We start from the raw sequence: 26,442 nt of genomic DNA on the forward strand, positions 1-26,442 counted from the left end.
GTGCAAACTATTTACAGTGCAGAAACAGAAAGTTTATGTCCGTCTTAGTCACTTGCAGAATCCGGGAGTGGCGCCTTCCAGATTCTCCCCCAATATAAGAACTTAGACACCCCCAATCTCTGCCTCCCTTCCTTGCGTTTCACCCCTCTGCGCAAGCTGGGCAACGGAAGTTGCGTGTCTGCCTCTTGGCCAGCCGGGCTAGGTGAGGCGCTTGGGCTCTCTGCAGCATCTTTGAGCCCTCTCCTCGTTTGCCTGGCCCCTTCCCTCTTTGCTCCACTGGAGGTGTGGCTTTCCCCACCACTGGACAAGGAGCTGCTCCTCAGAAGCCTCAGAGGCTCTCTGCATTCCCCTGCCTCCCTCCCTTGTTCCGATGGCAGTCCCGTAACAGGTCCTTTGGCTCCACCAGATTGCTTCACGCTACAGAGTGCTATATTATCAAAATGGTGCATCACGTGGTAGCAAAGGGTGGATTTTTCTTTTTTTACCAAGCCCAACTGTGTTTGGGCAAGAATGAAAAGAGGGAGGGAGGTGAAAACAGCATTGGGGACCTGCTTCAGTCTGGCTTCCCAACCTCCAACAAGGTCACCTGACACCAACAGCACTGTGGGAAGGACATTGGGTGCTGTTTCCTGCTTTTGTGGCATGTTTTTAGTCACCTTGAGAGATCAAAAGTTAAACTGTAGCATATAAACTAGGTATATCCTGTTGAGACTGCTTAGCTGTAAACAGGTAACTGAGAAGACTCCCACTCTCCCCCTTACTAACTGAAAGTTTGGAGATATACAGCTTCAGCTCTCAGGAAAACATTAATGTACTCAACCAATGTTATTTTGGAACATAGGGGTTTCCAAGTCCGAAAGATGAAATTATAGTAATACCGTAAATTAGTGCTTCTGCTTTGAGCCTCCCACAAGATGATGAAACAAAATAGACCCTTTTTGATTTATATTTAAATAATTACGTATCCTGCTCTTCCCAGTTTTATGCCCTTCTGACAAACGGAAGTTTTAAAAATTGGGTATAAACAGGCCAGGGTTTGAAATTCTAAATTTATAGCATTGAGAGTTCAGAACACTTTGTTTTATGTACTGCAATCTGCCTACTTTCCCACCCATTTCATCTTCATTCTTTCAAGGGAGAGTAATTGGGTTAAAAAGGTTACTGTCCCTGCTTATCCACTATGGCAGAACCTTTATTCATTAGAACAAAGAAATGGTTAATATGATTACTGGAAGGGTCAACAGTTTTGATACTAGTACCTATTGCCTTACTTAATGTGAGTATGCCAATTGTAACAGCAGACCTAGCTATACAGTGGTACCTCAGGTTACATATGCTTCAGGTTACATACACTTCAGGTTACACACTCCGCTAACCCAGAAATAGTGCTTCAGGTTAAGAACTTTGCTTCAGGATGAGAACAGAAATCGTGCTCCGGCGGCGTGGCAGCAGCAGGAGGCCCCATTAGCTAAAGTGGTGCTTCAGGTTAAGCACAGTTTCAGGTTAAGTACGGACCTCCAGAACAAATTAAGTACTTAACCTGAGGTACCACTGTAGAACTCATCAAAAGTTTTATCTATTTGAAGTACACAAAAAGCTAGATTTAGTCCAGGGTTCATGGCTGCCCCTTTTTCTTGCACTTTGCTTGGCACTTTTGCCATTATATATTATACCAGCAATTTCTGTATTAGCTCCAAACATTAATATGCCTGATTTACATGTAAGACAAAGAGCTATTTCACATGGTACCGTAGTATGAGAGGTATGAGCTAGTGAATAAGTGGTGTTCTCTGTATTGTCAATTGCTGCTATAGGAAGTGGTAAAGATGAGCATGGTTCTTGTATGTTGCAGGATTTGCATATTATATTGTGGATTTGCATATTATATGGATTTATTGCTCCTAAAATCGTGGCCCAATGATTCCAGCAGATATTATTTATTATATTTTTTATTAAATTTGCATACTGCCCTTTCGAATATCCCGGGCAATTCACAACAGAAAAATACAAAATAAGAATAAGAACAACAGCAACACAACCCAAAAAATCCCCTTCTACGATCACATTTTAAAATCCATAAAATTTTAATCAGCCAAATGCCTAGTTTAAGAGAAACATTTTTGCCTGGTGCCTAAAGATATATAATGAAGGCACCAGGCTAGCCTCTTTGGGGAGCACATTCCACAAATGGGGAGCCCAACTCCAGAAAGGTCTGTTCTTGTGTTTCCACCCTCTGGACCTCTTGTGAAGGAAGCACACAAAGAAGGGCCTTAGATGATGATCACAGTGTCCTAGTCAGTTCATATGGAGTGGTCCTTGAGGTATTGTGGTTCTGAGATGTAGAGGTTAAAGTCAGCGCTTAGAATTGGACCCAGAAACTAATTGACAACCTGTCCAGTTGGGCCAGGATCAGTGTAATAGGCTCAAACCATCTTTCTCTGGTGAGCAACCTGGTTGCAGAATTTGGCAATTCTGCAGCAGCTGAAGTTCCCAAATGATCTTCAGAGGCAGCCCTATGTATGTGTTGCAGTAATCTAACCCAGAGGTTATCAGAGCATAGACAACAGGCTATCCCTTTTCAGACAGGGGTGTAGGTAGACCACCAGCCAAAGCTGATGGAAAGCATTCTGCACCACTGAGGGCACCTGGGCCTCAAGCGGCAGCAAAGAATCAAGCACTACCCCCAAACTATGTGACCACTCCTTCAGATGGAGCGTAATGCCATCATGAGCAGGCAACCTTCCATCCATCTGGTCTAGGGAACCACCCACTAACAATGCCTCTGTCTTATCTGGATTTAACTTCAGTTTGTTGACTCTTATTCAGTGCATTGCTGAGGCAATGGTCCAGCATATCCCCTGCCATCCCCATAGATGTAAAGGAGAAGTAGAGCTGCGTGTCATTGGCATATTGTTGACAATGTACTCCAAATCTTTAGATTGCCCCACTCAGTCGCTTTATGTACATGTTAAACAACATAGGGGACCCCTGAGGAGCCCCACAATGAAGGTTCCATGGGGCTGAAGAGTACTCTCCAGGCATCACCCTCTGAAATGACCACAAAGGTGTGTCACCCAGCCCTAACTCAGACAGCCTCTCCAGAAGGATACTATGGTTGATGTTATGAAAAGCCACTGAGAGGTTGATGAGAATTATTAACAAGGAGACATTTCCCCTGTCTCTCTCCTGACAAAGGTAATCATACAGGGCGACTAAAGCAAACCAATTGGAATGGTAAAAAGAAGCTGCTATACCCTCAAAAGTTTGTGTCAGCTTGAGATCTTGCATATATTTCTGTTGTCTTAAAAAAACACCTGGTGTAGATAGGCAAGTGTGTTGAATGTCTTTATTTTGTGGCCGCTGTTCTGGCAGTGTCTTGTTGTGTTCCACTCCTTGGAAATTGTATGTGACTGGTTCGGGAAGGGGTAGGGTTGTTTTGTCGGTCTTTAGCTGTGATGGTCTTTGTCTATCAGCTATATTTATCTTGCTTTGCTTGAATTTCAATAGAGCAGGGCTGGGGAAACTTTTTCAGCATGAAGGCTGCCTTCCTTTCTAGGCAACCTTTTGGGAAGCCACACGCCAATGGTGGGTGGGGCTTGATGTGAAAGTGAGCAGAGCAATGAATGTAGATTTTACATTTGCACAGTAGGCTAGACACACTCATGCATCCATTGCTATTCTCCAAGCAGATGAACAAGAATTAAAGGACATGTTCCAGCCAGGAAAAAAAAATCCCCAAACAGTGAAGTGGTACCAGACATATGTGTGGCCTGGAGTGAGTTCTGAAGGCCAGATAGAGAATATCACATTCAGCCCCGTTGCCTTGAGTTCCCCCCTGGTGCAGAGTGTGGAAAGGCCACGAAGGCTTATTTCCCTGTATTTTCAATGGTTTGGCTGATGCTGAGTTCCTGCTATCAGTCTAGGTCTGATGGGACTCTATTGCTGAGTAAATAGAACCATTAATGTATTTTTCAAAATGAATAAATAAAGATCATGCAGTGAAATTTGGTATTGTACATGCAGTACAGTTGTGGAATTTTAGAGCAAATAATTTATCCTATAACCTGCCCACTGTCCTATTATATAGTCCTTCATTAAAACAGAAAACTATGAATTATCTCAGGAAAGGCTGATGATACTAATTGAGGGAAGGTGAGTCATTAGGTTAATAAATCATGTGAAACGTTAGTTGCTGGGTTCTCAAACTGCAAAACCGTATTTGTAGACAACAAGATATACGGTAGACATGCAAGATATACGGTAGCTTTTCAGAGATGCCATGTGTAGACTTGCAGGATTGCGAGTGGCTTGTTTCTTACATTCCCACTTCTGATTTTGTTATTCTGCTTAGCTCTGGCTTCCCAGAAGTCCAGTATGGAGGTCTGAGAGGTATCATAGGAGCATAGGAAGCTGCCTTGTTCCAAGTCAGACCATTGGTCCATCTAGTAGCAGCTCTCCAAGATTTCAGACAGGAGTGTCTCCCAACCCTACCTGGAGATACTGGGGATTGAACTTGGGATCTTCTGTATGTAAAGCAGATGCTCTTTCCCCAGTCTCCTTAGACTACTGGATGATAGATTGATTATCTGGATTGATTACCTAAGCTCCATCTCATTTTAAACAAATTACGTAATAGTGTGCATGTACTTTTATTATTAAAATGAGCTCATTAATTACCATCTTGTGTTGCATTCCCTTATTGTCAGTGGAAGATATTAGTAAATGGGGTTTAAAAGGGCCTAGACCAGGTTTCCTCAAACTCGGCCCTCCAGATGTTTTTGGCCTATAACTCCCATGATCCCTAGCTAGCAGGACCAGTGGTCAGGGTTGATGGGAATTGTAGTCTCAAAACATCTGGGTGGGCCGAGTTTGAGGAAGCCTGGCCTAGACTATAGCAGTGTTTTCCAGAAAGCTAACATATTTACAGTACATGAGTGTTTTGCTGGCATGTTTTATTAGTGCTATTTGTTGGTATTTTATTGTTAATTTTATGGTGATTTTATGCTTCAGCTTTTGTAAGCACATGTATAATAAAAATATAATTTTTAAAAGTCTGCCTGGTTAATCGAGGGCACGTTTTCAGCTGGCTAAAAGACTTGTAGCATGCTAACCATTAAGCATTGCAACTCTAAATAACAAGGACTAATCCACCAGCTTTAGCACTGACATCCCAAATCAAAACAGTTGAGAGTCTGGGGCTCTGCAACTAACCCCATTTACCTGGAAGTAAGGTCCACTGAATTAAATAGAATTTACCTTTGAGTAGACATCCTTAGGATTGCAGCCTAAATGGTCAAGCTCACAAATTATCTGGGTTTTTCTTAAGTATCTGTAAGATTAATAACTTAGTGTTCAGTACCACTTGTGATGTGCCAAATATTTGCGAGGTTCAAACTGTGCTGCAAAAGGTACCAGGAAGAGAGGAGAACACATCAAGTACCTGCCAAAAAGGTTTAATTCAAGCCCAACGTATTTCAGAATAATAATAATAATAATAATAATAATAATAATAATAATAATAATAATTTATTTGTACCCCACTCATCTGACTGCCCCAGCCACTCTTCAGGGACATTTATAAATAAATAAAAAGTACAGATAACAAGTAATGTGGCTCAGTTTTTCAGTTACAATCTCCTACTGTCTTACTATGTATCTTATTCTATTATCACATTTCCTCTGCCCATATATATCTATATAATGTGTGTGTGTGTGTATGTGTGTGTATCCCAAAGAAGGATTATTCTGAACATTTCCTTGCCTTTATAAAATCTTCTTCCCTGCTTTATTTTTGTGCTGCAAAAGTTGCAATTACTTTTTGTGTTTGAAGTTGTTGGTGGAAAATCTGTCAACCTTCCATTATGCCCGTTTGTAGCTCTCATCTGTTGCCTGTGGTGAGAGAGGGGGAGGGAGGGATCTCAATTTCTGAGACAACTGGAATGGACATGTAAATATGCATCTTTGTTGAAGCCAGAACAACATTTGCATGCGGATGTTGTTCCTGCGCATCTCATTACTTTTAATGGGCTGTGCTTTTGGATGCCTCTCCGAACCTGAGGGACCATTGGCCTTTTCATTTCAGCAGTAGGGATGCATTTGCTGAATTCATGAGCTTTTGCTGTGTTACAAACAATTTGTCACCCTTTTACCACGGAGTGCAAAAACTTGCCGGAAGGGGGCAGGATCATTTTACACAAGGTAAAAATGTTTATGCACATGCAACACTCAGTGTCACACTGGCGCCCTATCACAATCTGGAGAACCAATAGCAATTTTTGCTTAGTTTCCCTGTATGCAACTTATTGCTTGGCATCCAACATGTTCTTGCAAACCAAAGTTCATGGGCCAGTGATCATGTATTGTGATCCTTCTAAATATAGAAAACATTAATCAGATGTCGAAATTGACTTGAAAATAATTGCGTTTGAAAAGCATTGGCACTGACTGAAAGACTTATAAGCAAAGTTCTGCTTACACAGGGCTTTCCTGTCTCCTTCACACTATAGCCTATTGTACCTATTGTAAAGCCTTTCTGGTATGTTTATTAATTTTCTAAAGTTTATTAGGGAACTTAAGTGACTTTTAAAAACATGAGTTGGTAAGGACACACAGTCTCACTCTGCTTAAGGGTAGGGATGGCCCTTAACAAATTCAAGGCAAGAGAAGCTTGTTGCAGACTAGTCATCTAGAAAGGCACTGAGAGTTCCTTGCTGAACAGAATGATTCAACATTTTCTCCCATGAATCTATCCAACTTTATTGCATGGGAGTTACTTTAACACTGAAATAAGAGTTTGCGTCTTTCTAACTAAGCTTAAACTGTTTCAAATCCATCTGTATATCCTACCCTCATTGGATTTAGGCTCTATATATTTTTATAGTTTAATATAGGTGGCACTGCCCTACTGTAGCTCTGTCTGTAGAAGTAAATTGGATTTGGGCTGCTAGCCCATTGCTAAAACTGATGTATAGTAAACAGGTGCCCAGTCTTGTAGCCTTTGAGGTATAGAAGAGGATTGTTGCTTGATTTTATACCCTCCACTCCCTAATACATTAATTTGTAGACTATATATATAGTGGTACCTCAGGTTACATACACTTCAGGTTACAGACTCCGCTAACCCAGAAATAGTACCTCGCATTAAGAACTTTGCTTCACGATGAGAACAGAAATCGGGCGGTGGCAGCAGCGGCGCGGCAGCAGCAGGAGGCCCCATTAGCTAAAGTGGTGCTTCAGGTTAAAAACAGTTTCAGGTTAAGAACAGACGTCCGGAACGAATTACGTACTTAACCCGAGGTACCACTGTATTGTGAAAATGGGCATATGCAAACTAATTTTGCATGAACTTAGATATTTACGATTCCATACTGAGCCTAGTTTTACCAGGGAGTTCACCCCATCGGATACTCTGGGAGCTACGGTAACTTCTGATTAAACATTGATAGTAATCCACTGTTAAAGTGTGGGATTTAAAAAGGAAAAGTTTGATTTAAAATAGCTTATAAAGTAACATAGGAAATAGTATTGAATCAATTTTAGTAGAAATAAAACACCACAACTGGGTACTTGCTGAATGCTTATTGGATTTTTACACAAGGGTTCTGTTTGTTATAACTGTTCGTTACCATAGAAGTACAAACTGAAAGGTAGCAATGATGAGTTAGTGCAATATATTATATTAAATAAACTTGTCCTGTTAGCAGTGCATGCAAGTCTTTATTTACATTACAGTAAGCTGTTTTCTGCTGTATTATAATTCTGCTGTACAAATAAATTAAGGCAGCTTGTGACAGCTTGATTTACATTCTCTGCAAAAACTGAAAAGCTTTTTCTCTCATAGATGGGTGGGCTTCCTTTTTTAAAAAAAAAAATATTGTGGTGTGGGCAGCATGAATCCTATCATCTGAAAAAGAAAGCAAATGAAAGGTTGAGTTATCTGCTTGTGACTGCATTGAAAGGAAGAACAAATATCAAATATTATTTTTAGAATCCAAAGGTATAGCAAACAGTTCTGAATTACCTTTCTTTTTATAAAAAAGAGAACGAATTAATAGATGTGTTTCCACAGCACAGAATGCTACTTGGTTTTAGGTTTAGGGGTTTTTTTAGCTCATGTTTCCTTTTGCTATTCCATTATTGGGATATGTTGATATAAAACAATTAGCCTCACCTGAAAGGCTTTGGATTTAGATGAATTTGAGGCCCTCTCAGACTTATAGCTGCACCTTTTGACATTTGAATATATCATGAACATGTACCGTATGTGAAACTTTATTTACTTAATTCACATGTAGCATGAAGCCAAACCATGGTTAGTGCAAATGTGTGAGTTCCCTTGAGGAGATAGATCATGGCCGCTTCATTCTTCCTCTGGTCCACTGCTGCTGCTGCTGCTGCTGCTGCTGCTGCTGCTGCACTCCTGTGAATTGAGCAGTGATTTGGCTTTGTGTGTCTTCTAGACCCAGGCTTGTAGTTTGTCTCCTTCAGACATAAGCTGCAAAACAATAGCATATTTCTCCTAAAACTTAAGTTTCTTAATATAATTTATTTTTGCTTATTATTTTTGCTAATACATGCATTTGTATGCATACTTTAACCCCAGTTTATGCATTTTTTAATACATTACTTGGCCGTAGAACTGCAAAATTTGGAGAAGTGACAATTTCAAAGGATAGCTGTGCTTCTGTTTGCATACTTTTTCAGACAGTGTGAATTAGCTAAGTTCTTTCCTTTGTGGAAATTACTCTTCCTGAAGCCCCAAAGCTGCTGTTCAATAAAGGGGGGAGGGGGAGAGAAAGGGCGCATACAAGAGGTAAAATAGCATAGGAGGAAAGAGTTAAAAAAGAAGGAAAAATTGAAGCTTGAGATGCCATGACTTGGTTAAAGACATGTCTAATTTGATCCTTTGCTGTCTTTACAGCAACAGACTGACACTGCTACTACTTTGGAAGTTTCAATAATGCTTTCCATCAATTTCTCTGGAACAGATGTTAGTCTTACAAGTATGTAATATTCTTTTTTTAATGACTATTACATTAATATTCATCTCAACTCTTTTTATCACAATTTGACTTGCTCTCTTTTCCCAGCAGTTCAGGCATGGGTATCTGTCCAACAGCTGATGGAAGTAATTCGTTCTTGTCTGCAAATTACCCCATCCTCCTTTGCTTGTTCATTGTCTAAATGACCTGCCAGCTTCCCTAGATTACTTCCTGTTTCTGATCAGGAGGACTGTCTTCGAATTTAAGAGTTGGGGGTGTCAGGTGCTGCTGTCCCCCTTGCTTTTTGTGCATTTCAAGAAATTTATGTTTAATGTTTTTCAGCATTATTTTCAGATCTTTCTTTTTGCTGGTTTTATCATCAATTTACGTGTTTTGGGTAGGTGATGTGATGGGGGAGGAATGGGACACACTAGCAAACTTGCAACCAGCTTTTTCTTTTCATAATAGGCTTTCATTCCTTAAATGAAAACTGTAGTGGAACAACTTAAAAGACTTCTTTTTAAAAATCCTAGGTAGGGTACACCAGTTCTCTAGGTGGGGCAGCGCACTCCTAACCTTGATCTGGCTACAGCCCTGAACTCATACCATATGCTAGGCACCACCTGGGATTAGGTCCAGGGTTACCTCCTCTTTAATAAGCTCCATGACTAGCTGTTCCACAGCCAGCCATTTATCATTTCTGGAAACTGTCTCTTTGTCGCAACCTAAATGTGCACTTATCCAAAGGCATGCTTTACTCATTCTGTAACAAGCCGAATGCGAGTAAACTTCCAGTTCTAGTTTTTGTTTTTAAATTGTCTGCTATGCCCTTCAACAATCCCTTCAAAGCAGCTTAAAGCAGTTTAAAAACTGCTGTTTTATTGATCTTATGCTGCCTCATGTGGTTTCATGCTAGTTTTATGCTAATTTCTGTTCTGGTGCAGTTTTTGCCTTGATTTAATTGGTATTTTATTTATTTAAATTTATGATCTGCCCAGAGAACATAAATGCTATAAAAAGATAATGTATAATAAAACCACAGCAATAAAATACAGTTAATAATAAAGATATAATAAAGGTTAATTTATTGTAGTTTAAACAGCATTATTAAATTAAATAATTTTTTTTGCTCCTGTACATTCTAAGTCTAGGTGATAGGTACCAAAATTTTCAGTGTGATCTCTGTCAGAGGGTCTAATGACAGAAAGGATCTGTCTGAGCCTCAAAGTGTGTCCTGTTCATTTCAAGGGGATTTACATCTAAATAAGTCTGTTTAGGATTAGTCTTTAATAAACTGACAAATAATTGCTATAAACCAAACAACAAAATAAAAACACACGGCAAATCTCTGGATATAATAAGTGGTTTATCCCTTCAGAAACCCAGAGGAACAGTGAGAATCAGTGGGAAGCTTCCCTGGGTCCCCATGGTTCCTCTGGGTTTCTGAAGGGATAAACCATTTATTATATCTAGAGATTTGTTGTGTGTTTTCATTTTGTTACGTTTGCAGCTCATGATTTGCTGGAGGAGACAAAACTATGAGCCTGGGTTTGAAGCCAAGCAGAAGGACTAAGGAGGGAGCCTGGCAGCTGCAAACTCTTGTCAGAACTTTCACACCGATGTGTTTTTGCTAACCCATAGTTTGGTTTAGTTTTATGTATAAACTGGGCTCTTAGAATAGCATGGCCTCATAAAAATGAACATGATGTTTGAATGGAATGTTTGAAAATCCTCCGTCCTTGAAACATTTGAAAAGCCTCAATTCCTACTGGGTTAATGGAAAGATAATCATCCATCATACTTTAAAGGCATTCTGAGTGCCTTTCAGCTGAGAATCCTCCTGCTGCAGTGGGAATCATCTGGCAAAGACCCTTGCGCTGCATTGTCCTCCATGATCTGCTTCATTTACCAGGGATGTACAAGATATAAACCCCATAAACTAAAGTTAGAGTACAAGGGTCTAGCTAATTCAATTACATGATCATAGAATCGAGTTGGAAGGTACCCTGAGGGTCATCTAGTCCAACCCCTGCAATGCAGGAATCTCAGCTAAAGCATCCATGACAGATGGCCTCTCTGTTTAAACCTCTGTTTAAATTGTCAGTGAGACAACTGAAACCACGAGTTGTTCCCTGCAGCTGCTTCCTTCCTGTAGTTTTTGCCCTTTAGCAGGTTTCTGGAGCACCACCTCAGTTTTCAGTGCACCAGTGAAGCTATTATCCCCAGTGCCAGCTGCTCTTTTGTCATTCATATTGTTTTATCCCTCCCACTCAAGATCTGGTTTAAAGATTCTCAAGACTCTTGGCAAACACATTCTTGCCAACTGCTGTGAGGTGCAGCCCATCTCTCGCCAGAAGTCCTATCTCAAGGAAGCAGAGATCATGATCCAAGAAGCAAAATCTTTCCTGATGACACCACCTGTTCAGCCAGTGGTTTACCTCAAGGAATGGCTTGGGATTATGCCGTAACTGAGAACATATTTCAGATACTAAAGCATTTTTCAATGCAACGTCTGGTCTTCTAGGTGCTGTATAGATTTCTCAAAACAATTATATTACATCAATCCTAAAGTGGAATAATCCATTTTTCTATAGTTTTGCTCAACACATTTCATAACAGGCTGATGGATTATGAAGTCATATTCTTCTCACTTTCACACAAAAATCTGTTTATTACCAAGATAACACAGAAGCACATATTTCGCAACATTGATTTTTGTTGTTCAAAGAAAAAAATCAATGATGCAGTGTTGTATATAAGCTCAGTCTAAGTGTGTGTTGACCCATACCCTCTTGTCTTGCAATATATTTTCAACTTCCTCTTTTAATTTTGAGCTCTTTTGTAGATTCTTATTGCTTCCATGAAAAGTCTCATTTGCTATTCTAATGACAGAGAACAGAGAGAGAGAGTGAATGCCATGTAGAAATTATGTTTTTGGTTGAGAAAGCAGTGGAACTACACTTAGCAGTATGAGATTCACCCTCTGCCACAAATGTTGCTGCTGAGTAATTGGTCCCTGAGCTGAAACATTTAGCCCAGTCTCTCCTTGTGAATAGAAGTTTAAGAATGTCTTTCTGCAGTGTGCTATGAGAAGGACAGCTGTTACATGTTCTAAAAGAGTTCCAGGGGGTCTGGATCCTATTGAATTTCAGTAGTGTCTCAGAATTCTTAGAAAAACCCTCTCTGTGGCAAGGTACAAATCCAAAAAAATAATACAATCTAGTCCCCAGCAATTAAAGATGCATGCATTAGATGTTGGGACTTACTGCTTTAGGGCCATTTTTAATCCTACCATTTCCCAAAGGCCCAGACAGGGTAATGTGCTAAGGGAAATAAACAATTTCATGTGCAGTCCTAAATGCACTGATCAGGGAGTAAATCTCATTGAACTTTGTACAAGTTGCTTTTGAGTTGACATACGTAGGATTGCCTTGAAAAATATAAATACAGATTTACTCCATGTGTGCTTAACACAGGCTTTTGAATGCCAATTTAAAGAAGAGAGTCTTAACCACTTCATAATACTGCAAGCAACATATGATACTTGGACTAATGCTTCTGGCCCACTTATTATAAGCAAGATGTTTTTGAGCACCACTATATCTGAACAGGTTAAAATAGGAGTCAAAACTGCTTCACTTGTGAGAATGTGTTTTTATCTTGGGGTTGGGGTTACATTTATTTTGGTCACCTTTTGTCAAAATAGTCAAGCCAGAAACAGGCATAATATTTACTACACTTTGAAGCACTCATTAAGAAGCACATTAGACTACGAATCCAATCATTTTTAAAACTGTTATTTAATCAGCTTAAGACAAAACTGAGTAGTTTATTGTTTTAAAGTCCACAGGCCCCATAGGCATTTGGAGGTAAGTGAGAGGGCTGGCATACTGTGCTTATTTCTCTTGAATCCAGAGAAGAAGAGTGGGTTTTCACTATAATGTTTGGATACACTACAGCTGGGTTAAGAGGCTTTCATAGGTGCCCACTGTTTCTTTCCACCTGTCGAAACTGTGATCATAAAGGCACAGCAAGCAAACTGACCCAGAAGTCAAATCTTGTATTTCTTTTGGGTTCCTGAGAACCCAACTCATACTGTGAAAACAAAACAAAACAGAAGAACTTAATCTATGGAAAGATACCAGCTTATGCCTTCCTATTAGGTGGCCAGACTTTTTCTGAAGAAAATAACAAATACGGATTGGAGGTAAGGATATGAGGATAAGGTGCGAGGAAGAGCCAATAACTAAAGTTAGACAAGAAGAGAAGAAAGCTCCCACAATGACTTGGCAGGGGGTTGGAGCATCTTGAGAAAAGAAGGATGAAGCAGCCTTTTGGGCATGTCCCAAAAGCTGAACAGCTTCAAGATACAGGACTGATTTATGGAGGGGATTGGATGACTTTTGGGGTTCCTTCAAACTCTGGATTTCTGTGATAAAGAAGTGGCTTATCAATGAGTGGTAACATGCCCTGAATTTGTAAAGGTGTTTTCACTGTTGTGAATCATGAGTCACAGCAGTTAAGTTTTCCATCACAAAGTTATAGCAGAGAGAGTCACACCGACATCTTAACCAAATGGATCATGTTCAAGATGTGTCCTCATGCCCATGCAAAGCTGAGCTTGGTTTCTCATGACATGTAAAAAAAGGCACTTACTTGCAATTAGGGCTGAATATACTTACTGAAGGGAAACTATCACTTGTAAGGGATAATTAATGACTGAATTAGAGGCATTTCCTGTATTAGATGTGGCAATCGTTTCGGAGGATTAATTAGGCATGCGCACACATGATTCATTAAACATGCAAGGAAATTCCTCTTTACAGCAGCCATTCCAGGGAGGATCTTTGGTGAGAGTAATTGAAGTTGAGCTTGCACACCTTAATTAAATGATGCCCTTGGCTTGTGCTTCCTCTAGTTACTTAACAGTAGTGCTGCACTATTTGCCCAAAGCATAGCCATAAGCACACACAATCTAGACGTTCCAGTTGGACAAAGCTTATTGGTATCAGCTTCACCCTGTTCCTGTCTCATAGATGTTATGGAAGATGCAGCATGAATCATGGATATGAACATGTGAAGCATTCATGTACATGCATCTACATTTCATTCAATTCTGAAAATGCAGAAAAAATAATGCTAAACCATAGTTTAGCTTTATAAGCATGAACCTTCCCCCCATCACCGCTTCTGCCCCCCCCCCATTTAGACCAGGAACTGCAGTTATTTTTAATTATAGTTTGTCTGAACAAATTGGGATCAAAAACCATATAGGCTTGTTATTTCCATTGTGATGTAGTAATAAACAGTTTGCTAAAAATCGAAGAGGATGCATTTGTTTTTACAGTTGTGCTGGAGGAGTGTGGCAGGGAGCACATGAGCTGGAGAATCATTCGTATGGTTCCTCTGACCAGATCATCATGCTGATGAAAAGGGGAGTCAGCAAATCCCACACCCTCCCCCCACTGGTAGGAGCATTGCACAAGCAGATTTCTTGTACGACTTCTGCTAAAACCATGATACACTTTTATCCCGTGAACCACCCTGAGACCTGTGCGTATAGAGTGATATATAAATTGTAATAGTAATAATAAATAGTCATCATTGTAATAGTGATAATAATACATTTCTTGCTTCCTGGCACCCTGAATTCAGATATTTCCAAGTGCATTCAAAAATAAAGGTCAGGTTTTGCTCAGATATCTAACTTTATAATGAATACATATATTCACTATAGTGAATACTCTCTTGCTTCATTTCAGTCAGACTTTCCATAAATATTTAAATGCTGATCATCTGATGCAACTGTGCCATATCTCTTGTAGCGTTTTTGGCTCATTGCTTTTAAGAACATCATTACCCAAACTAATTTTGTCTCAGCTGATTAGGCCATGGAGTTTTTAACTTCTCTATGGATTTTTAAACTATTGAGAAAGCAACACCTTTCTAAATCTGGTGGCAAAATACACAGCTCAAATGATAAAGGGAGGTGTAACATGACTATACATACATAATTTATTTGTATACTACCTTTCCATAGTAAAAACCAAGGCAGCTTACAACATGGAAAAATGTAATCATAAATATAACAAAAGTAGTCAAAACAATAAATAAAACACATCAAAAAGGATGCAACCAAACTGAACAATTTCTACATAAATCATAATAAGGTCTAAAGATAAAGATACAAAAAATAGTGTAAGTAACGGCAACAATGCTCCAACTAAAAACCCTAACCAGTTCCCCAGCCCAAGAGTCTGTTCATCAGCCCCAACTTCATCAGCTGGACTCAGTCAGGGCCCCACTTTCCCAAGACAGGTGAAAAAAGGCTTGCAAGGCAGGGAGCAGGTGGTCTAGGACTCACAGCCAAGGTGCATCATCTTGTGCAATTTTGTGTCTTGTCTCCTTTGCTCTAGTGTTGGTAGTTGGTTCTGCACTAGGCAAATACCAGTCACTTGCTGTATGACACCAATGCCAGAGAAAAGTCCCTGTGCAGAGCAATATTGTTACTCAACTTTGTTTGCTTCAGGAAAGGAGCAAAGTAGCAGTAATATTAGCAGAAATAATGCATAATATCTAAGAGAAGAAGTCAGGAGTCCTGGTAATGCTTTTCCCTATCACCCAAGTACAACAGAGCAGAGTACTGCTAGGGCAGAGTTGCACTGACCAGTGTGTCAGGAGGACCATGGCAAAGCTATTTTCAAGATCACAGCTACAACTACAATAGGCACACTTCACTCCCACTTATCAACTATAATTTCTGGTGCATGGCTTAGGAATGATTGGAGTTGTAGCACAGTAACAATTGGAAGCTGGGCCAGCCCAAGACATTTTGGCACGTGAGGCAAACCACAAAATGAGCCCCTGGCCAGGGAAAAACGAACACCTGCACCAGGAACAAGGAGAGGGGAAAATAATATCTACATCGGAAATAAAAGGGGTGAGCTAAGATCTGTGTTGGCAACAAAGTGGGGAATCCAGTCAACCTAACCAGACTGTGGAAGTAGAGATCCAAGCCTGTCATCGGTTGTGGGGAGGAAGGCACCCACTCTGAATCATGCTGGGTGGGTGCAGAGCCCGGGAGACACCGCCCCCCCAAGGCAGTCCCTGCCATTTCCTCCACAGGCATGGAAGAAGACCAGCAGCACCTCCTATTCATTGAGAGGCCACTATAGAAGCAGGATTGGAAGGGGAGGCAGCAGATATGGCCTCCAAGGAGTCTGTTGCAGCCGTTGCTGCCCCTGTGGCAGTAGTAGTAGGTGATGCATTCCTTGGAGCCCAGATCTGCTGCCCTTGTGGATCCTGACACCCAAAACAGTTGTCTCATTTTGCCTCATGCATGCTCTGGCCCTTTCTACCCCTAGACTGACTTGCTTTGTATCCGCTCACTATTGGCTGGGTTGAGAAGTAACATGAAACAAATATTTGTTCAGCAAAACAAAAAACAAGATAATTGCTTGTTTGGTATATAACATTAAAACATAGTTAAATTTTACTTGCACAAACTTCCTCCCTCTCCCCTGGCATGGCAGCATGGAGATTGGAAACTACGGCTGTTGCAAACGATGGTATCATGTTACTTTAAAATTCCACCACTATGAATTGTTGTAGAAGGAAGACAAATCTGACTTAATATATGGGACAAGTATTTGTGTGATCACACATTTACAATCTACTCATCTCTTACATATAAATATTATTCAGGCGCTTATATTAATTTGTAAAATCGGCTGAGAACCAAGCTGTTGACTTATTAGTTTGATTATGTAATCAATATGCTTTTACTTTACCCTCCACTTTTCTTGACTCTAATACATAAATTAACATTTTAAATGCAGTTACTGATTTCATCCTATTAGAATTTAATTACTTGTGTTTAGTTTCTGGCATTTAAATTTTGGGGTTTGTTTTTCATTTATATCTAACCCGGCTCTTTCTGTATTCATATTCAGGGAAACTATTTGAAATTGAAGCTATACTGCCCTATCCCCCAGAAATCCAAATTACAGAAAAATATTTGTACCTTTGTGGGCTCTGCCACCATATAATCTCTCCCTATTATAGTTTAATACACTGATCTTACCAGGTGAACCATCTTAACCTCCTTCCCATGCCTGTTCACACTTCTCTTTTTTATTTTTATTGAGGTCTGCATATTTTTAACCAATCTTGGAGAAAACAAGGCATGAGCCATCTATGGTTACCCTCCGAAAGCTCACTTAATCTGTCATCTGGCAGACAAGTTTCAAAAAGTGTGAATTTTACAACTTGAAAAGGGAGGTGACAACTCAACAGTGGGCCCCTTAGCTGGAGGGGTCACAGGGCTTAACACTGCCTAAACTTGTCTGTTCCAAGTGACTGCTGGGTTGGAATCACTGAACTGCTGAGTACTCTATGTAGAGAGGCAGGATGTCTCAGAGCCTTGGAAATGAGAGAAATGTTTGGAGAGCTCTCATTGAGATGCAAATAACACTTGCAGTAGAAATCTTTAAGGTGTTCTCGATTTAGGATTCAGTCTGTGTTAGCTTGACTTTCAGCATTGACAAGGGACAGATGTTGGCATATATTTAAGTTGCTGATCACATATTTATGAGACTTGGCATATATTAGCTTTAATTGCTTGATACATACCTTAGGGTGGAAGTAAAGAGTAAAATTAGTTGTAACCTAATCTGTGTTATTTTCAGTCTATTGCTGTTCAATTAACTGAGGCTTAACCTAGATGAGAGAGAAGTGCTTTGGACTGATTGAAAAGCTGATCTAGGGGCAAGTGGACAGCATATTCTGGGTAGATTGTACTCCTTTTGAAGGGTTAGTTCACAGCTTGAGTGTTTCTGGACCTGGCTCTGTTCCTGTTTTACTAGATAGTGGCTGTGGCCATCAACACTTTTGCTTTGCTTAGGCCCTTGCCCAAACGGTTTCCTGGAAAAGGCAGATCTGTGGTCAGAAATTTCAGCTGGTACCAAATACTGCAGACACATATATAACAGCAGGATTATGTAATTGTCAATGGCTCCTGGTACATTTCTGAGCCCAACTGCCCAATTCAACATGTTGACAATTACCAATGAATCACTAAAGGTCTGTGCACCAGGATATTTAAAGAACCAATTTATTGCATATATGTGTGTTAAGAATTGTTCTCCTCACAGAACAGTGAAAGATTAGGGATGGGCAAATCTATTAAAATCCACTCCTTCCTAGTTCTGCATGGGGACAAGACTATGTCTGTTATGCCCATAAAATGCAAAAACACAAAGATAAACAAATAAAAGCTCTTATGAGTTTGCCATGCTGCCTATTTTCCTGTAAAGGATACTTCTTCCCTTCAAACTTTTAAAAACAGGTAATCCATCAATCCACTTCCTGGAGTAGCTACAACATGGGTCTCCTTGTCACAGCACTTTAAATACAATATAGCAGCCCCACCTCATCCCGCTTCTGAAGTGGACCTGGATGGAATCTGAGTTTCGTGGATTCCTGCCTCATTTCTGGGATTTTACGACTGAAATGTGATAGGAGAGCTGAGGAGTTTTCAGCTCAGAATTCTTAGCTGCTACTGTATGTCAGTACATACCTGCAGGCACATACAAACTCAATAGAGCTAATAACTTTTGCCTCAGTATTTCTGAGGCCTGGCAAATGAGTTGAGGTTGTAGAACCAGAGTTCTTAATTTTATACCTGTCTATTCATCTATTAAGGGACATGGGTGGCGCTGTGGTCTAAACCACAGAGCCTAGGGCTTGCCGATCAGAAAGTCGGTGATTTGAATCCCCACAATGGGGTGAGCTCCCATTGCTCGGTCCCTGCTCCTGCCAACGTAGCAGTTCAAAAGCAGGTCAAAGTGCAAGTAGATAAATAGGTACTGCTCTAGTGGGAAGGTAAACAGCATTTCCGTGCGCTGCTCTGGTTCACCAGAAGCGGCTTAGTCATGCTGGCCACATGACCCAGAAGCTGTCTGCAGACAAACGCTGGCTCCCTTGGCCAGTAAAGCGAGATGAGCGCCACAACCCAAGAGTTGTCCGCGACTGGACCTAATGGTCAGGGGTTCCTTTACCTTTATTCACCTATTGAGGATGGTAAGTGACACAGTATCCCTCTGTTCTGTTGCCATGGGGGGGGGAGTGCCCTTTAACCCTGATGTTGCATGCCTGTTTTGTAATGAAATAGCAGACACTTCAAAAGAGAAATCATTTTTAGCAAGCTGAAGCTAGAGTAATTGAACATTCATGCTAGTACCTGCAAATTGCCTACACTTAGACCCTATTGAAGTCAATGGTACTTCTCTGTCATCTCCTAATATAGAGAGAATTTCTTTTAGGTATTTATATTTTTCTGGATCCGAATCGATCCTTAAAGGTTTCACAAATTTTAAAACATTATACATGGCTGATATGCTTTTCTTACAAAGGAAATGCATTGGAAATATTGTTACAGGTAATGTCTGTGTGGTTCTCTAAAGATAAGAACTTTCTAAAGTGACTTGGGATATACAGTATGCATTAAGGAGATGTGCTGAGTGTATCAGGTTTCGCATTGGCACCTGGTGTGGCCTAGAGCCAGCTTCATCAGTTATAAAGCAATCACACCTTCTTATTTATTTCTTTGCTCTTGCTTTTGTAGCTTTGGAAGACTCCATATAACAATTGGACCCTTTTACTGTGTATACTCAGATGCACTTTGTACTCAATCCTTGTTTGTGTTGCCTTTCCCACAGAAACAGAGCTGTGTTTGATTAAAAACAAAAGCCAAGATGGTTTTCGAAGCCCAACCCTGAAAAATAATCATAGTACATGCGTATGGTAATACTTTTTCAAAAGTAGGGGGGTCCATGACTTGGCTTTTGAAAGATAGGAGGTCCTCAGTAATTAGCTAATTGGGAACCACTGTATTAGAGCAACTGGTATGTGCTTGTTGCATGATGTTCCTTCTCTCTGCTCTAAGTCGCCTAGCGGTGGTTGCTTGCCTCTCAAAATAATTCTGGCATTTAGTGATCAGAGGCATAAAGATGATTCCTCTGGGTAGGAGATATGGCTATGGAGATATGTGATGTGTTCCCCTCTGTCTTGGGACTTAAGATTGTGAGTGCATCTGTCAATTAACTAGAGAGAAGCTTTCAAGACAGACTGAATACATTGGCCAGAAGTTAATATAGTTATATAACTACTATATTTGTTAGAGTAGTTATATAATGATTAGGTTGCATAAATATAAATATTTATATAAATATAAGTCTGATTAATCTTAGTGACTAAAATGCCTCTAGCACTTTTAAAGCTAAAAGCATATTATCAGATGTTTATAAACACTTGATGAGGGATGAATAGTTAGACACATGTTAGCAATTTATGTAGGGATATTAGTTGAAGTTTGAAAATAAATTCAGTGGGAACTTGGCTTTCACCTTTATGACCTGAGTCGTTCATATACATTTCTAAGCAACACATTTCTCTGTCTTTCTGTTAAATGTAACAGTAAAGCAATACATGGTGACTGTTTACTTTTGGGCTTTCTTTACTTCAAGGAGTTCCCATTTTGCTATTAAGATACCTGCTGTATATACGCGAGTATAAGCCAATCTGAATATAAGCCGAGGCACCTAATTTTAGGACAAAAAACTGGGAAAACTTATTGACTTGAGTATAAGCTAGTTCACCACACCACAAACCTAGTGGAGGAAGCGGAGGAGGAAGAACAAGCAGCCCAAAAAGGCTCCTTTCGGGCTGCTTGTTCCTCCGCCGCCGCCGATAGCAGAAAAGTTGAATTGGATCAAACGTCAGTCTATGGGAAACCACATTGATGTTTGTTCTGATTCAGTGGTAAAGAGCAGGTTTTTGCAGGGGAAGCCAGTGGGGCAAGTGGAAGTGTGGCTGAGCCTGAGAATGCTGTGGAAGGGAGCCTTTAAAACATAGGTGGGGGAACCTTTCCATCTCTGTGGCAACATTGTCTTGTGAGCAACTTCCAGGGGTGTTATGTCAATGATGGTGGGGGCAGAGGCAAAAATGGAGGGTGGGGAGCAACAGATGACACTATTACCTTTGTAGTATAGGTGTCAGGAGTCCAGGTTCCCGGCTTGATAACACAGTAAAGGTAAAAGTACCCCTGCCCGTACGGGCCAGTCGTGTCCGACTCTAGGGTTGTGTGCCCATCTCACTTAAGAGGCCGGGGGCCAGTGCTGTCCGGAGACACTTCCAGGTCACGTGGCTAGCGTGACAAAGCTGCATCTGGCGAGCCAGCGCAGCACACAGAAACGCCGTTTACCTTCCCGCCAGTAAGCGGTCCCTATTTATCTACTTGCACCCAGGGGTGCTTTTGAACTGCTAGGTTGGCAGGCGCTGGGACCGGGCAACGGGAGCGCACCCCGCCGCGGGGATTCGAACCGCCGACCTTTTGATCGGCAAGTCCTAGGCACTGAGGCTTTTACCCACAGTGCCACCCGCGTCCCGTAAGTGTATGTGTCCCGTTATGTACACAGTAAGTGTACAGAATTAAAAAGGGGGATTTATTGCAAAAACAAACAATTAACTCTGGATGGTTCTAGCCAAGCCGCCGGCATAATCTCTCAAGTTGACCCTTCTGAAGAGTCCTTCCTGTGACGACAGAAGATATTGAACTTTCGACCCTTACGTCTCTTATTTTGCTTCCTGTCTAGCAGCCATCCTATTTGCCTACACCTTGGGCTTATTGGGTCAGCTACATCCCCTTTCTGTTCCGAAAGGCTGTCTCTGTGGCTTTTTGCGCCTGTTTGGGCTTCTGGAGAGCTTTGGCTCTGTTCTAGCCTGCTCTCAGTTACTCCCTTAGCAGCCAACATCCAAGATCAGGGGGAGTCGACTCTGGCAGCTGTGGGCTCTCCTCTACGGAGTATAAGCCAAGTCTCTCTGTTCCTGACTGCATTCTGCAGCCGGCTGTAAAATTACGCTCGGAAGTGGCATACAGTATTCATGACAGTAGACTGCATTCCAGCCATATAATGGTTCCTGCACCCATGTCTTTACATTCAGGCCATTTCCCATGTCAGGGACATCTCCACGTAGGCAAAGCACTCAAGAAGGGGATGGAGCAGGATCAGTGAGAGGTGGGGAGTGGGAAGAAAGGGTGTGACTCCTCTAGCCACTCTTGTGGTGTTCCCTGCAGAGAGTCCCAACAGCTATAGAGAGGCCTATAAAGCTCAATTTGGCCCCCGGCCTGAGGCACTACACCCCTGCTTTAAAACATAAGAGGTCAAATGTGGTAGTTTGCTTAACAGCAGTATAAGTCAAACAAGCATGCACCACTAGGCTGCTGTTGTTTCTGAGAAATAAAATGCACTTTATTTTACCAAAGTTAAATGTGCATGTAGTTGGAACCTTACATTTACCACCCTTTAATATAATCCACGTATTTTATGTTACATTTTATAAAATATATTTGACAGTTTTTCAGGAGCTTTATAGAAAAATAACTATTTCCAGGATATGGAGATAATTTCTATGTAGCACAGCTAATTACATTTCCCTTCTTATTCTCTTGCTGTCAGGTTTTTAAAAGTAGCTTTAAGATGTTTTAAGATCCAAAGTAATTTTATCAAAAAACACCCATGGTAATTATAAGTTTCTCAAATTTTCAAAAGTTAGGGTAGTTCAAGGAGAAGTAAGACTCAGTTGCAAACACTTATTGCGTAAAGGCAAAAATGTTCCATTCATTTTGCTCAGTTAGTTCTGGGTGTTCTACATGTGTAGAATCCAATGGTTGTAGGCACTTATCAGATTCATTTTTCTTCCACTAGAGTATCCACTGCACTCTATTTTGGGCTGTGCACATTGGATTTTGTGCACATAGGCATATTTGGATATGTCAGCCAATGTACTGACCACCAACCATAGACCCATATGCTGCCCCAAGGAAGACTCTAATGAAGAAGAGACACAAGCTTCCCTATTTAGCATCTTCTCCCAGTCTTAGATCATAGATGCTCCACCATCCCCATGTCATAGGACAAAGGTATTTGAGAGCAGAAGCAGTAAAGGAGTCTAGAAATGTTGTGAAATGCTGAAAAGCTGCTGAATCATTTAGCATGCTGAATCACTGTGACTCATCTTGAGGATGACTCATTCTCTGTATAAGTATTGTACAGTGGTACCTCGGGTTACAGACGCTTCAGGTAACATACTCCGCTAACCCAGAAATAGTACCTCGGGTTAAGAACTTTGCTTCAGGATGAGAACAGAAATCGTGCTTTGGCGGTGCGGCGGCAGCGGGAGGCCCTATTAGCTAAAGTGGTACCTGAGGTTAAGAACAGTTTCAGGTTAAGAATGGACCTCCAGAACAAATTAAGTTCTTAACCCAAGGTACCACTGTATCTGCTTGCAGGCAGACTCACTGCAGTGTCTCAGTCAGTGTCTCAGAGTGGAGCCTGTGCTCTGTGAAGCCTGTGCTCAGTGGAAATTCTGTGTATGCTCTGAAGCTCGTTTAATCTTATGTTCATTATGCTGTTATTTACAAACAAGTTTATTTTAACTCAGTAAAGCCTTTATTCTTTTACTGAAGAAGACCCTGCGTTATTAATTTACACTCCACGTCACCCCAGACTCCAGGAAGGAATCCCTAGTAGCATTTCTATTGCTTCAGCTTTTTGAAAACCACAGCTACAGAACTAGACAAGCGTCCTTTAAAGAGCACAGCCAGCTCTTTGGAGGAAGTGGGGTCAATTGCAGAACAGGTGTTTCCTCCCTTCATAAGTCTCTTCACTGAGGCAACACCTCTCACTTACTGACAGTAAGGAGAGAACAACCGCCAGTGGAGCTGTCTGAGAGCCTTCTGAGATCCTGATAAAACCTGCCTGAATCTGGATGAAATCAAAATAAATGCTTCTAACCCTGACCTTACATGATGTGACCCTGCTTCCTGTGACCTTTGACCTTTGACCATACCACATATGCATGGTTCCAGTTGAACTAAGCTACTTGGTAGTAAGACAAAAAAGGGAGATTCCGACCAAACACCAGGAAGAACTTTCTGATCGTAAGAGCTGTTCAACAGTGGAATGGACTTCCTCAGAAGATGGTGGACTCTTTCTTTGGAGCTTTTAAAGCAGAGGTTGGGTGGCCATCTGTCATGGATGCTTTAGTTGAGATTCCTACATTGCAGGGGGTTGGACTAGAGGACCCTTTCAACTCTACAATTCTATGTGTCGATGTTTTGCTGAATGCTTCTAGTCAAGCATTTTCAGTACACGTCAACAAATTAATTTGCCATGCGACCCTGCCCACTGGTGAGCATGCTGAGATTTCCTCCCAACTTTGAAGCCTCAGAGGTGGCCTGTGTCATTTACCAGCAATCCCTGCCACCTCCTCAGGTCCAGTTTTGGGAGAAAGATTGGATATTGTTTGGTATTTGTATGGCCAAGGTATCTGAAGGTCCATATATTATACAGGGCCAACTCACCTCCCACTCGCCCTTCCTGCTATTTGGGAAGGCTTGGACTGAGGAGGAGCATTGGTCACTATTGGGCTAAAGGTGCATAGGATACCTTCAGGCAGCCGGGCCTTTACCCTCACCCCCCACCTCCACCCCCAGCCTTTCAGGCACACAGGTTGGGAATAGCTGAGGTAACTTACTGAATATTTTTGCCTTTATAAGTGCTAGTGCTTGCGACTGAGTCTTACTGCTGCTTGAATTGCTGCAGCTTTTGGAAATATGAGAAACTTATAATTGCCCTGGTTTTCTAATCAAATTACTTTGGATCATAAAACATATTGAAATTACTTTTTTTTAAAAAAAACCTGACAAGCAAAAGAGTAAGAAAGGAAGTGTAATTAGCTGCACTACATAGAAATTATCTCTGTATCCTGAAAATGGTTATTTTTCTATAAAATCTTTATTCCATTGTCAAAAATAGTTGACTTGGAAGTTTTAGAATAAAATTGAACAGAAAATATGTGGATATAAAAGAAAACTAACTGAAATAACCTAACCAAGCACACATTTTACTTAGGTGAATGAAATAAGAATTTACTTGCTCTAGCAGTGAGGCAAAACACAGCCATTGTGGCTGGAAGCCATTGATAGTCTAACCCTCTTTTTAAAGCCATCCAAATTGGTGGCCACCTTTACTTCTTCTGGGAGTAAATTCCTTTGCTTAACCATAAAACCTTATAGTGTGTTTTTTCTAAATTCATACAGAATCGGTAGCCCAATATGTCACAGTGTTCCTTTCAGTTCTCATTCACCCTCTCCTTCTTCTGAAGTATCATAGAATAATCGAATTGTAGAGTTGGAAGGGACCCATGCGTCATCTAATCCAACCCTCTGCAATGCAGGAATCTCAGCTAAAGCATCCAAGACAGATGGCCAGCCAACCTCTGCTTAAAAACCTGCAGGGGATTCCACAACCTCCCGAGGAAGACTGTTCCACTGTCAAACAGCTCTTACTATCATAAAGTTTTTTCATATGTTTAGTTGGAATCTCCATTTTTGTAACTTTGAAGCCATTGGTTCGAGTCCTATCCTCCAGAGCAGAAGAAAACAAGATTGTTCCCTCTTCCATGTGACAGCCCTTGAGATATTTAAGATGGCTCTTATATCTCCTCTCAGTCTCCTCTTCTCCAGGCTAAACATACCCAGCTCCTTCAACCATTTCTCATAAGGATTGATTATCTTGGTTGCCTTCCTCTGCACACGTTCCAGCTTGTCAATATCCTTCTTAAATTGTAGTTCCCAGAATTGGACACAGTATTCCAGGTGTGGTCTGACAAAGGCAGAATAGAGTGCTACTATTACTTCCTTTGATCTGGACACTATACTTTTGTTGATGCAGCCTAGAATGGCATTAGCTTTTTTTGCTGCTGCATCACACTGTTGACTCAATGGCTTCCATTGACCTAAGTGGAAAGTTTTATGGAACTTGAATGTTTATTTGTTGATCCACATTATTTATTTATGTATTTCTGCATATTACATATTATGGTCCTTACATATTACATATTATGGTCCTTCATTCAAACATTCTACAGTAGTGTACAATAAGCATGGATAAATGGATTGATACACAATATAAATACATTAAAAACATAGAGCCAGCCTCATAACAAAACAATGTTGTGGAACCACCTTCCCTCTGAGCTTAGACGAACACCAGCATTATTGGTATTTTGGTGCTTATTAAAAATATAATTGTACTCTCAGGCTTTTGTTGAGTTGGCTGTGGTTTTTAATCGTGGCAAGCTTTATTAGCTGCATCTTAGTTGTATTACATTTTTAATTTTTGATGTTATATATTTTGAACACTGCCTTGAAACGTGACATAAAAGTCTATTTAAAAATGTTTTAATAAAAAACTATAAAGTAGGACTAAAGCAGAATGTTATATTCACTCTATGTTTATCCGCCCTTCCCTCTCCCTCTCCCTCTCCCATCCCCTTGAGGTTCCTCAGAGCCCTAATATACTCTTACTTCAGATCATACTGGGTGGGGCTATTACTA

General features: G+C 40.8%; 1 protein-coding gene across 3 annotated transcripts in view; it reads left to right on the plus strand.

Moving 5' to 3' along the window:
• The window catches only part of CHRM3 (cholinergic receptor muscarinic 3), a 228,594-nt gene that overhangs the window by 23,608 nt on the left and 178,544 nt on the right, over window positions 1-26,442 (plus strand). Inside the window, exon 1 of one of the 3 annotated variants that reach the window (XM_081188103.1) lies at window positions 8,930-9,002. The exons of the other annotated variants lie outside the window; for them this stretch is intronic. The gene's annotated coding sequence lies outside the window, so the exon portion shown is untranslated. Of the gene's footprint in view, window positions 1-8,929; window positions 9,003-26,442 lie in introns of those variants that run through there. 3 annotated transcript variants of the gene reach the window in all.

This window comes from Podarcis bocagei (assembly GCF_964188305.1).
Source record: "Podarcis bocagei genome assembly, chromosome: 3".
Taxonomy (NCBI): domain Eukaryota; kingdom Metazoa; phylum Chordata; class Lepidosauria; order Squamata; family Lacertidae; genus Podarcis; species Podarcis bocagei.